The following is a 13,678-nucleotide window of genomic DNA, read 5'->3' on the forward strand; positions in this document are numbered from 1 at the left end:
TTTTTAAATTCTGGGATTTATTTACCTTCTATAATTGAAACTTTGTAGCCTTGAGAGGAGCTCAGAGCTGGCCAGGGCGAGCGGGAGGGAAGTTTGGCTTCCTTCATCGCCAGGGGCAACCCATGCCTCCTGTTCGCTCCAACTCCGTGGCCACGGCCGGCTGAAAGCAGGTATCTGGGGTTTATTTACCTTCTATAATTGAAACTTTGTTGCTTTGAGTGGAGCTCATAGTAACCACCGCAGGCAGAAAGCTTGGCTTCCTCCATCATTGGGGCAACCAAGCCTCCTGCTTGCTCCAGCTCCGTGGCTGCCGGCTGCCATCTTGGTTGGGTTAATTTGTATATAGTCACTCTGATTGGCTGGTGTGTGTGGCTTTGGGCGTAGCGAAGGTATGGTCAATTTGCATGTTTGCCTTTTATTAGTATATATATATGCTAAGTGTCCCTTCGGGAGTTCTACTGGGAGACCGGGAGTTCGCTCACTATGATGTGTGCTGACCAGCAGAGCGGGCACAGAATGAAGAAAAGGCACCTGCCAGCAGCAAGCAGCTGGGGAAGGGGAGCCCCAGCTGGCAGGCAGAAGACCTCTATAGGTCCTGATCGCTGGACAGGCCTAGGGATCCTATCTGTGCATGATTTTGTGGACCAGGCCTCTAGTTCATGGATAAAAGTTGTATGGTATCAATTACTGGACTAAACAATATTTTACTACTTATACTGTCATAAACAATAGAAGTCATTGTCAATAATTCTACCCTTTTTAAAATGGGTGATATTGCCCAAGATTTCGTATGTCTCATTTAAAATGATTGTAAAAATATAAGTGTGATTTCCTGAGAAAGAGATTTATTATACTTGGTGACATAATATCATTTGAAGGGAAAAATTTACTTGGTCAAGTTTCAGTAAAAGGAGACCCTGACTGGTTGCAAATTGCATTAGCCAAAAATGGCAGGTGAGTTCATTTTTAAGGAGTAGTATTTAAGAAAATGTACTTTTCAAATTTATTTTTTATTTTTATTTTTGTATTTCCATGAAGCTTTTTCTCCAGCGAAACACGTTTCCATGTGTCATGGCTTCATCCAGCCTCATTTATGGCAGATTGTACCCCTGTGCATGACTTTCATGCAGAGGCTATAACGTGGAAGAAGTCGAGAATAACTAACCACTCACTTCCATTCTGTTGTACAAACTATCAACATCAGAGATTGCACCAATTCTAGGAAAACTTTCACCTTTAGAACTCCAGGTTAGAGGAAGTGTCATGCCTGTGCAAAGAAAAGATGTTTAATGAGAAACGCTGTTCATTCACAGAAAATGGGCCAAGAGCACCTTTTAAGAACAGACGCAGTAGCTCTCTACTGAAGGCAAAGAATAGAAGCTTCCTCCTAAGGACAGAAAACTTGGTTGTTACACACTAAGGTCTTTTCTATGCTAAGAGATTTTGAATGCAAAATAGTTTGGAGAAGAAATAGCAAAAGGTGTAATAAAGGTTTTGGAAAATCAAGGTAGTTTCTTTTTTGTAAATGATTCATTTACTTTTTTGCAATTTGATAACTCTTGGTCATCTTTAATTTGTTTGGACACACCCTGCCTATGCATGAGGAAATAAGACTGTGGAGTCATGAAATGCTCACTGGCTTCTCACACACTTATATTATCTTGGTAGCACATATTTGTAAATCTACAATCCAGTTGAAGTCAACATAGTAAAAACAAAATGAGGCATAGTATAAAGTAAAGCATATTTTAACTTAAACCATGGTACTTGTTTTTAGCTTTCCTGCTCAAACCAAGAATTGAAAGATTTTTTATTTAAACAGCCAGTAGCTGAGTATAGAGGTGGCACCATTCATGTGGCAAAGCTTCTAAAGAAGAATTTATTTTTAAAAAATATTTTCTCCCAGTGGCAGAACACAACTGCAAATAATTCCATATATATATGCATATAATTGAGCAAAGCATTTGCTCAATTAATACAGATTGTGCCTTCAACATCACAGAAAATGTCTAATGGGTTGGATTATTCCTCTTTTACCAATTTTAGGTTTAGGGGTATATTTGATTTAGTATAATTGTGACAGAAAATGCGTGGGGTTTTGGAATTTCTTTTTAGCTGATACCAAGAAACCTAGGAATATTGGCATAGATATTATTTTTTAATAAAACTCTTTGTTTGCTTTCCCTCAATTTTCTTAGCACTGACATCTCAGGAGACCAGGGACCAATAAGACGCCACGCTGATGCAATATTCACTGATCATTATTCAAGATTTCGACAAATGGTTGCTTTAAAAAACCACTTGAATAGAATTCTTGGGGGCAACAGGTAAAGAAACAGACACCTTGCTATATTCAGAAATTGTAAGTGACTTTCAAAATACAAACTACATATGGAGCCTTACCTATCTCACTATCTATACTCTGAAACAGTAATTCTCAACCTTAGTTGCCACTAGACAACCCTGAAGAAATTTAAAAATATACTATTTGGGCCCTACCCAAAGCCCATCACCAGGAAATTAGGGCCTCAATAGATATTTGTTCTAAACAAGGATATTTCGTAAGCCTTCCCACTTGGCTCTGTTGTGTCTCCAGGGGTAAAACAAAAAAACAATACAGGCATCTACTCTGAATCTGGAAGCAAGTTTTATCAAAAGTGCTGGTTTTTAACCATGGAAAGCCCAGTCAACTAGCAATTTGGTATCACATGGAACTCCCTGTATGAGCATTTCAACTCCCTTATATTACCAATTAGCCCTGAGTTATTTTGTCTTCTGAGACTCAGTAAAGCTCAAGTCTGTGTGAGCTGTGTAGACATTGTAGTACAATATTTAGGAATTGTATCGCTCTCTCTTTCTATTCTGATTATTATAGTGTAGATGGTGAGTGTTAGAACATTTCTGCTTGGGTGAGAACAGACAAAATGACTCTTTGTCCACTAGATTATAATTCTATAAGGATAAATTAATCTCCTTTAAAATTACAAAATAACATAGTTAATAACTAACATCCTAGATAATTATTGGGCCTAGAGAACTTCACAGAGCACAGACAATGGCATAGGTTACACATCATCATTCCTTTAGATGTTTTCTCATCTAAGACCCCTCACAAGCAAAATGTTCTCTTCTTGATCTGCAGACCTGTGGAAACACCTAATTGATTCAAAGAAACTTTGGAACAAAGCCGATGATAAGTTTTTAGTGGTGAGTATATCTGTGCATTCTTATCATAGTCATCCAGCCATCATCGAGCTATTTCAGTAGGTAAGAGTCGCTGGGTAAGAAATATCTTAGATCTGTTCACAGTGAGACCTCAGGTAAGAATGACACTCTGACATGTAGTGAACTGTGGACCAGTAAATCGCTTCAAATGATTCTTGCAGGTTTCTGAATACAGACAGGAGGAAAACCACATGACTAAACAGTTTATCTTCTAGTTCACTCAGACATATACCTACCCTACCCTCTGTCCAGTCATAAAATGGAGGAGAGTGATCCACACCACATAATGAGAACTGGCTTTAGTATGGAGGTCAAGCCAGGCTGCTCATATTGCTTTAAGAATTCATCTGATGATCAACTGTTAGCATCTTATTTAGTACCAGAGGCTCGATGCACAGAATTCGTGCAAGGGGCTCAGCCCTGGCAACCGTGGTGGCTTGCCTCAGCAACTTTCCTTGCACCTCGCAGCTGTGTCAACATGCCCCAACCCTGGCAGGCCTGGCTTCATTCTGAGGGTTGATCGGAAGGACGTCCGGAAGGTCGTTGAGCGGTCCAGTCTAATTAGCATAGTATGCTTTTATTTTTTTAGATAAGTACAGGGAAATCGCACCAATTTATAGCAAGGCTTAAATTGTGAAAATAGGCACTCTGCGTTCAATTATCTTCCTTGAAACATAGCAACTTTAGAAAGCAAAAATGAAGTTCAGCTTCTTTTACCTATAAAGTGTGAAGGTATTATGATTGCAATAGTAGAGACTGTAAAAGATTTTTTGAATAGAGAAAACACAAATAATTTTTTTCTCTGTTTAGAGATAAACTTATTATCACAATTGCTTTAATATATACATATCATATTTCTTTTCCGAGTACATCAATGTTACATAATTCATAAAATCTGTTTGTGATACTTGGCTTAGTAAAATTTTATGTTATCACCGCATCAGAGATTATCAAATTTGTCTCAAATTGCTCTAAGGGAAATATTTTTGGGTTTTTGGTCTATATGGTTTCTGCTAGAAATACTCAAATATGCTATTGTAATATGAAAGCAGCCAAGAATAAAAGGAATGGGTGTATCTGTGCTACAATAAAGCTTTATTTATAGGACATTAAGTTAGAATAGTCTACAACCCTGAAGCGGTCAAGGAGATTAAAGAAGACCCAACCTCATAATGAGTGTAATTCATTGTTTAACTTCAGTCCTTGTTTTCATGAGAGTCCTCAGTAGTGGGCACGGCGTCTGTGGAGACACCTGCACAATTGGTGACTTGTGTCCACTGATTACCCTTCACTTCTAAGGGACATGCATGGTCAGGGGTGTGGCACATGCCCACTCATGGTCATAAGTGGGTAGTTCAGAGCAATGTTTCCCTTTGTTTATAAAAAAAATAATACCGTGTAGCTTTTCGTAAAACTGTTTATAAGAAGAAGACCTCTCAATTACATTATACAGCACAGCAGACACTAAAACAGAAGAGTTCTAATCGCTGTGTCTTTTGTAAATTGTAAGATTAGTTATGAGATTACATCTTCCATTCTTTTGGCTTAATATGTAGTTTTGGACAAACTCTTTTCCACAAGAAATCTTGTGGGTCAGCCATTTGTGAAAATTGCAAATGGGTAACTATTGACTGGTCAGAGGGCCCCTTCCCATCCCAGGGCCTTTCTGCCCTTCAGTCCATTGGAAGATGCTCTCCTGATATCCCACCACATGCTCTCCTGTCACAGGCTGTGGACAAGGTACTAGGACAAATACTAGTGGATGTTTATCGATTGAGTGGATAAAGCAATGAAATTAACATGCTGTCAATGAAAGTATTCATATGCTTGTATACCAATTCTTTCTTTTTCAGAATGATAGAAGAAAAATGATTAGATGAAGTAATTGTAGTTTGATTTCTATGCAAGCAATTCAAGAAAACATCTTCAAATAAAATGAAGCCAAATAAAATGCTGTTGTGCATGTTGTAATTTATTTTATTCTAACATTCTAATATATATCCATTATGCTCACATTACAGATAATATTTGTGAATCTATAAGTTTGTCTTTAACTAAGGAAAATCTTGGAATTCATATGCTATGTACAATTTCTGTCAAAACATATTTCACGATAAAAGTTCTAAGTTAATTCCAAGTATATGAGGATTTTTGGAGGTGTAGTCACTGAGAACAATTGATCTGTTTCTTTAGAGAGTTTCCTTAACTATTCAGATAGTACAGCTGATAATCAGTGTGTGCAAATTTAACTGTTTAGTAGATAGAATTTTGTGCCAAATTAATCCCAAAATGTTTCAGAGGTCCCTGGCTGATGTTTCCCAGTAATTACAGTAAAGGCCATGCACTGAAGGGTCTCCTGTACAATGGCAGGTCAAGGCCAGGTTCCTGGGTTACAGGTTCAATTCCAGGCCTCAGTCAGGGGCGGGTAGGGGAGGCAACAAATATCTCTTTCTCTCTCTCTCTCTCTCTTTCTCTCTCTCCCCCCCCCCTCTCTCCCACATCCCTCAATACTTTCTGTCCCTCAAAAAATCAATGGAAAAAATATGGTGTGTATTTGGATTATTTTTATTTGAGGCTATGGGTCTTATATTCTTAACCAAAACATAAAGAAATGATACAGAAAATGGGAATCATAAAGACCCAAACCATTATCGAAGTATCAATATCATCACAGCACAAAGCTTCTTCACTCTGAATTGCTAAATTTGAGCACATGGCTGTATAAGGAGAAACTAGTCTAGATTGACCAGTAATTGCTAGTAAACACTAGTCATCACCAGTAATCACCAGTTCTACTAGTCGAGATGTACAAGTTGAAGCGAATTAGACTCATTTCATCTTTTGTTCATATGTGATTTCACAAATCACTAAATATTTGAAGAATGACTTTTCTATGCAAAGCACTGCTTTGAAAACAGAAAAATAGCCTGGTGTTATGTACACATAAGGAGCTTCTAAGATCAAATGGTAGCAGGATAATAGTACAATTTGAAAGTGGATCTAAAGCATAATGATATTATTTATTAAGAAATCTTTTCAAATTATTCCCCATTCTTTTGAGTGACTCTGATGTGCAGTATAGAAACCAGATAGTTGAGTGTTTAGGCAGAAGGCACAGCTGGTTCCAGCGAGGGAACAGTCCTGGTGTATCTGGACAGCAAGGAAGCCAGTGTGGTCCCAGCAGTGTGCACTGGATGAGGGCAGAGTTGAGGATGACCTCAGAGATGTTACCATGTTCTGGACCCTGAGGGGTCTCACAGACCCCCAGGAGGACTTGAGGACTGAGATGAGAAGATGATGCAGAGTTTGGGACAGTGGGTGTTATAATATCTGAACTACATTGGGATAGGATCATTCTGGCTGCTATATTGAGCATAGAGTGAAGGGTATTAAGGGAGAGAGAAAAAGAAGAAGCTCCTGCTGTAAACCAGGTGAAAGCTGGTGGTGCCTATGGGGGCACAGACTGTACGTGGGGAGAAGTGGAATGCGAATATGTCAAAGATTTCACATGATTGATCTTTAAGAATCACTACCTAGTAATCATGTAGCAGTTGGTGTCATATGAGAAGGAACCTGCAAAAGAATGATGGTAGGTAGGCCATTAACATCATCCAAGGACATCAGAGGGGTGGCAGTGGAAGAGCGTTCCTTGTCCCCTCTCCCTGAAATTTCAACAAGTTAACCAACTATAATTCAACAACAACAAAAAATCCCTTGTCAACACTGATGCACGCCTGAGAGATTCACATATTGGAACATCTTAAGTTGGCCCCCAGGAATAACCAGGACGATGAAAAGTGAGAAAAGCACAGACTGCAAGCAGATGCAACCCTGCAGCTAAGAAATGATGGCTCAGAGGCAGGGAGAGGGGAGAGAGCTGGCTTTAGCAGGCACTTCCTTTGATCAGGAGGAACAGAGAGCTGTGGGTGGGGTCAATTCAGCAGGGCAAGCAGTGAAGGAGCCAAGTGCCCATGAGTAGATGAGTGGATAAAAAACCTGTGGTATATATACACAATGGAACATTATTCAGTCAAAAAAACAACAACAAAGAAATCTTACCATTTACAACAGCATGGATGGACCTAGAGAATTGCTTCCATCATGAGAAATCCTACAGAAGTTGTTATTTCTAGTTATCATTTCTGGAAAGAAATAAAATGCCCAGAAATCCAGAATCACTTCAAGAATATTTTGAATTATTCCTACAAGGTAATGTGCCACTGGGCTCATGATTGACCAGGTGCATGGGTGGCTGCTGTTGCAAGAGAAAGAGAATTTCCTATTGATATTGTATGAGGGGCTGCAACAGGACATGAGAGCCAGTGTGGAGAGGAGCAGCCAATGCTTGGGGATGAAGCTAAGCTCAGAGCTGACCTCAGTTCTCAAGAATATAACTTCCCGGACAGGAGAGTTAATAAAAAGTGCAGGAGAAAACCAAGATGGCGGCATAGGTAAAAACCGGAGTTTGCTGCCTTAAACAACCACTTCAAAAATACAACTAAAAGATGGAACAGACATCATCCAGCACCACAGGAAGGCTGGCTGAGTGGAAATTCTACAACTAGAAGGAAAGAGAAAAGCATACCGAGACTCAGAGGAGGCGCAGTGCAGAAGTAAAATACTGAGGTGCGGAGGTACATGTGGAGCAGGCTGGTGGCTGAGGGCGTGGATGTTGTTTTCAATTGGGAGGGAGTCTCAGGCTCTGAGCTCCAGTTCCGGGCGAGTCTCTAGGGAACCAGACTCATACGAGAGAAGTGGGACTGTCTGGCATCGGTCGGAACCCGAGGGCAGCTTTCTCTCCGAGGAGCTTGCAGCAATTACCCAGACACTGAGAAGCAGAGTGTCTGAGGGCAAGTCTGAGAGCAGCCATAACTGCTAGCCCCGCACTGTTGATCCCATGGGACCCGCCCTGCCCAAGCCCTTCAGGGAGTCTTTTGCTGGATAGCCCCCGGCAAAGGCTAGATTAGCACTTTCCTAGAGATCCAGGAGCCAGGAAGCCCAGAGATCAGAGTGGGACCATCCAGTTTGCAGCTCCCTGGAAACATAAAGGACACACTCAGGGGGCAGACTCAGTGAGCACCAAAGCCCCATTGAAGCAAGTCTTGCCCCAGAGGGTTGTCTCCAGCACAGAATTTCTCCCACTGCAGACACAGCTGATTCTCACAGCCAATTGGCCTGGAGGTCAATTCCTCCCAGTGATAACTACAACAATCAAGGCTTAACTACAACAAGACTGTACACAAAGCCCACAAGGGGGTGCACCAAGAGTGTCCTCCTCAGGTAATTGGGGAGGCTGAACCACTGGGTCCTAGAGGACACTCAGCACAGAAAACCACTTTATCAACACAGGGAAGCATAAAAAATGCCAAGACAAAGAAACAGGACACAAACAAAAGAAATGGAGGAAAGGAAACTGCTGGATATAGAGTTCAAAAGCACACTTTTAAGGTCTTCAAAGAACTGTCTAGAAGCCGCTGATAAATATAGTGAGATCCTCAAGAAATCTAATGAGACCCTCGATGTTGTGATAAAGAACCAACTAGAAATCAAGCATACACTGACTGAAATAAAGAATATTATACAGACTCCCAACAGCAGACCAGAGGATCGCCAGAATCAAGTCAAAGATTTAAAATACGAAGAAGCAAAAAACACCCAACAAGAAAAGCAAAATGAAAAAATAATCCAAAAATATGAAGATTGTAAGGAGCCTCTGGGACAGCTTCAAGCGTACCAACATCCGAATTATAGGGTTGCCAAAAGAAGAGAGAGAGCAAGATATTGAAAACCTATTTGAAGAAATAATGACAGAAAACTTCCCCTACCTGGTGAAAGAAATAGACTTACAAGTCCAGGAAGCGCATAGAACCCCAAACAAAAGGAATCCAAAGAGGACCACACCAAGACACATCATAATTAAAATGCCAAGAGCAAAAGACAAAGAGTTTATCCTAAAAGCAGCAAGAGAAAGAAACTCAGTTACCTACAAGGGAGTACCCATACGACTGTCAGCTGATTTTTCAACAGAAACTTTGCAGGCCAGAAGGGAGTGGCAAGAAATATTCAAAGTGATGAACAGCAAGAACCTATAACCAAGATTAGTTCATCCAGCAAAGTTATCATTCAGAAGTGAAGGTCAGATAAAGAGCTTCACAGATAAGGAAAAGCTAAAGGAGTTCATCACCACCAAACCAGTATTATATGAAATGCTGATAGGTATCCTTTAAGAAGAGGAAGAAGAAGAAAAAGGTAAAGATACAAATTATGAACAACAAATACACATCTATCAACAAGTGAATCTAAAAATCAAGTGAATAAATAATCTGATGAACAGTATGAACTGGTGATTATAATAGAATCAGGGACATAGAAAGGGAATGGACCGACTATTCTTGGGGGGGGGGAGGCGGGAGGAGGTGTTTGGGGGATGCGGGAAGAGATTGGACAATAATCATGCACCTATGGATGAGGACAGGGGGTGAGGAGTGAGGGCAGAGGGTGGGGTAGGAACTGGGTGGAGGGGAGTTATGGTGGGAAAAAAGAGGAACCAATGTAATAATCTGAACAATAAAGATTTAATTTAAAAAAAAGAGCAATTACTCTCTAACAACTGATACCTAGATAGACACAAGCAAAGTATATTTTATGGGAAAAGGAATCACTGGGGACTGGGAAAGTCAATTCACAGTAACTCAGAGGGAAGCCTTTGATAATGTTTCTGAGGAGAAGATGGCCAGATTTCTTCTTGGCCTCTTCCCATGGAAATAATGGGCTTCTCTCTCTAAATCTGATATAAATGCTGAATTTCCTGATGTTCTTGTGTTCATGCCTGCTCATGCAAAGCAGACTGGGCACTAGAATCCGCTATGGAATTAACTAACAATAAGAAGGGTCCTTAGTAACTGAAGGTCCTGCCACCTTCAAACAGTTATGTAATCGCTCAAATGTACAAACTAATAAAAGCACAATATTTTAAAAGCATAAAAATAAATAAGTTAAAAAATCCACATTTGTATTTCATGAGTTTAATACTAAAGTAATCAGGATATATGCAACTATGTATTTTTATGGTTCTTTTTTTGAAGCATCCTACTTTATTTGGTTAAAGGACCTCTATTTGCATCCATTTCCTTGAAAGAATGAAGAAACAATTGTATGAAAACTAATGTGTGAATAAAGACTGAATCTGCAGATGGTGCTATGATACCTTTGTAAAATTCAGTTTGATTTTTAGTTTCAATTTAGTTAAGTTTGATTTAGTTTAGTTTAGTTTAAGGGAAACATGATTTCATTCTTAAATTGCTGTTTTATTTATCCAGATATAATAAAATGGATTTATTTCTCTTTACTTTTGTGTTTTATTACTAAAAGGGGAAATATTAGACTTACCACTGGGAAAACCCACTATGTTTACTCTTTATGAATGCTAAGTGCTCCCTTAGATGAAATAATAGTCAGATTTCTGTCTATTTTCATTTAGGTTTTTTTTTTTTTTTTTTTGCTTGTCACACAGCATCAGTTTTTCTGTGACTCTTAACCAACTCACTTTGCTGTGGATGGTCTTTAATAAAATTGCTGCACTGAGACCTGGGTGATAAAGAGGTAAAGATAAACATTTTAACATGAGAATCATTTCAACCTCTTCTTTGTAATAATCAGGTAAAATGAAGATTCTTGGAATTAAGCCACAGCAACCCAGGCTTAAGACAGAGCTGTCATTGGGAAAACAAATTTTCAGCCATTTTTAAATTTAAATTATTTAATTTTTCTTATAAATGTATTATAAAATATGATTAGGCATAGAAGGATATTCTCTTATTGGACCAGTCTGCTTTGGACAAAGCAAATGGATACCATCACTAGAAATTAAGTTTGTATCAAAGCACAGTACTCTACCCATGCTTTCCAACTGGCTCTTGGCAACCACCTTCAAGTGCCATGAGTGTGGGTTTGTGCTGGAAAATGGGGGAGAAACACGGCAATGCTGCTCAGTGCAAAGATTTATAAAAAGGATGAGTGTGACTTTTGACAAAGAAGATTGTTGCATTTCTAGAGGTGAAAAGTCTGGTAACTTAGTTTTTAATCATTTGAGATTATGTCTGAGAAAGTGCATTACACAGCAGGGGTACTACCACCTTCTAGTACAGTGTGCATGTTGCCCTTGCCTGGGGCCTTTCTGAAACTTTTACACCGGGATTAATACCAACATCAAGGAATTATAATTAAATGATGGAGAATAATTTCTCTATGTTTTTAAAATTAGTACATATGTTTTTAAAATTAGTACAGATGTCAACACTGTAGCCGGGTTGTCTCAGTGGTTAGAGCATAGGCCCAAGGACTGCAGGGTTGCAGATTCCATTCTAGTCAAGGGCACATATCTCCTTTGAGGGCTCTGTTTATGGGTCAGTCTGCGCAAGTGAGGGAGACAGCCAATCCTTGTGTCTCTCTCACATCAATACTTCTCTCTCTCTCTCTTCCTCTCCCTCTTCCTTCCTCTTTCTATATAAATAAGTAAATGAATAAATAAGAATAAAAAATATATATGTCTAGATATGAAAAAAGGTTACATAAATCAGGATCTACAAAAATAAAAATAGCTTTAGAAGAATTATCTTTTGTAATAAAAGAGAATTATACATTTATAAGCATAACATACTTGTTGCATTTCTAATGTACTCCTGTGAGTAAATTTTTTATTTTCTGAAGTAAACTCAATGGTTCTGACTACAACATTAATCATTCACTTATATCTTTGCTGTTAAATAAAGATTAAAATATTTCACATTAAACTCAGTACTCTTTTTATCTAAAGAACAGGACATTTCCGCTTGATCTTTGCATCCTGAACTCACTCACTATAGATTTATATAAATCAGATATAATGACAATTAAGTAAGAACTCCCAGTCCTATTCACCCTGTAGGAGAGCTGCTGTGACCTCTTTCAGAGTTTTGTGATGGCTCAGCCCTACATATAAACCCTACAAAATGATGGGCATTTGGACTGCTGGTCAAGGTAGAGTGAAGGCAGCTGCTGAGAATAACACCCAACCTTTAACAAGAACCAAGTTCTAGTTCAACTCTAAGCGTCAGAACTGGTGAAGCCAGAGAAAAGACTCCCAGTCACCTGGTAAGCATAGAAATACTGCGTCTCCTCACATATGAATGAAGTTTCCAAATTCTTTTGATTGAAAGATGCTTTCCCTTCTTGCTCTTTGACTCAATACTGCTTTTTAAAATTATGCATTCAAGTAGGGTTCTTTTTTGTTATTTGCTTGCCTATAAATTTTTATCTGAAGGGTTCAGTGGGTACACTTGTTTTTGAGGTTTGTTTTTTAGTGATAATTTTTCTGTTACATGTAAGTTATATGAACCTAGGAAGTATGTATTTTCCTCTTTACTTTAAAATTAAATTCCTTAAATTGTATAGGCAGAAAAAGAACACACCTAATACTCCTAACTTTCTATCTAAAAACTACTTAGAAATACAATGTATATGTGGGATAGATGTAAAATCACAAGCTTTGTTTAAAATACATTTTTCATTTTATGGCAAAACTATTTCACTGAAGATATGTGATTTAATGATTTTATTTTAGATATTCATTTTTACTCTTAATCAAGTTAAGTTGTTCAATTCCAGGCATTAAAGGAATATGGTTTCAATGATATCTAAAATTTAAAATCAAAATTGTATATACAAAAGAAATTTATATATATATATATATATATATATATATATACAGACATTATTAAATAGATGGTACCCCAGTTTTATATTAGTCAGATGCCAAAACTAAATGTAGAATAAACAATTAGGTTTTTTTAACTATTAGAAAAGATACTAAACCTGGATGTCACAACTCAGTTATCAGTAGATGGTCCCCATGTCACTTCCAGGACTGTAAGTGTATGATGTTCAATATATAATTGGACCAATTATGTGCCTGGTGAGAGGTGGGCAGCATTTGGAAGGGATTCTAATTCAAGCACCTGTCACTGAGAGAAATCCTCCTGATTATAAAGGAATCATATTGCTGGTAACTTTTCTTATAAGATAAAAATTACTTTCCAAACTCTGCAAGAACAATGAGAAACATCTGCTACACACTCAGCAATGCTGGGAATCATTCTGAAAATTAGGAAAACACTTATTTGGAAAGATATGTTTATCCCCCTTTTTTTTTTTTATTGAAGTATTATTCACTGTGGTCAAGACATGGAAACACCTAGATGTCTTTCTCTCCTTCCTTCTTTCTTTCTTTCTTTCTTTCTTTCTTTCTTTCTTTCTTTCTTTCTTTCTCTCTCTCTCTCTCTCTCTCTCTCTCTCTCTCTCTCTCTCTCTCTCTCTTTCTTTCTTTCTTCCTTTTCTTTTCTTTTTTCTTTTCTTTATTTTTTAATCCTCACCCAAGAATATTTTTCCATTGATTTTAGAGAGTATGAATGAGAGA

This window comes from Myotis lucifugus, unplaced genomic scaffold (genome assembly GCF_000147115.1).
Source record: "Myotis lucifugus unplaced genomic scaffold, Myoluc2.0 scaffold_125, whole genome shotgun sequence".
Lineage (NCBI taxonomy): Eukaryota > Metazoa > Chordata > Mammalia > Chiroptera > Vespertilionidae > Myotis > Myotis lucifugus.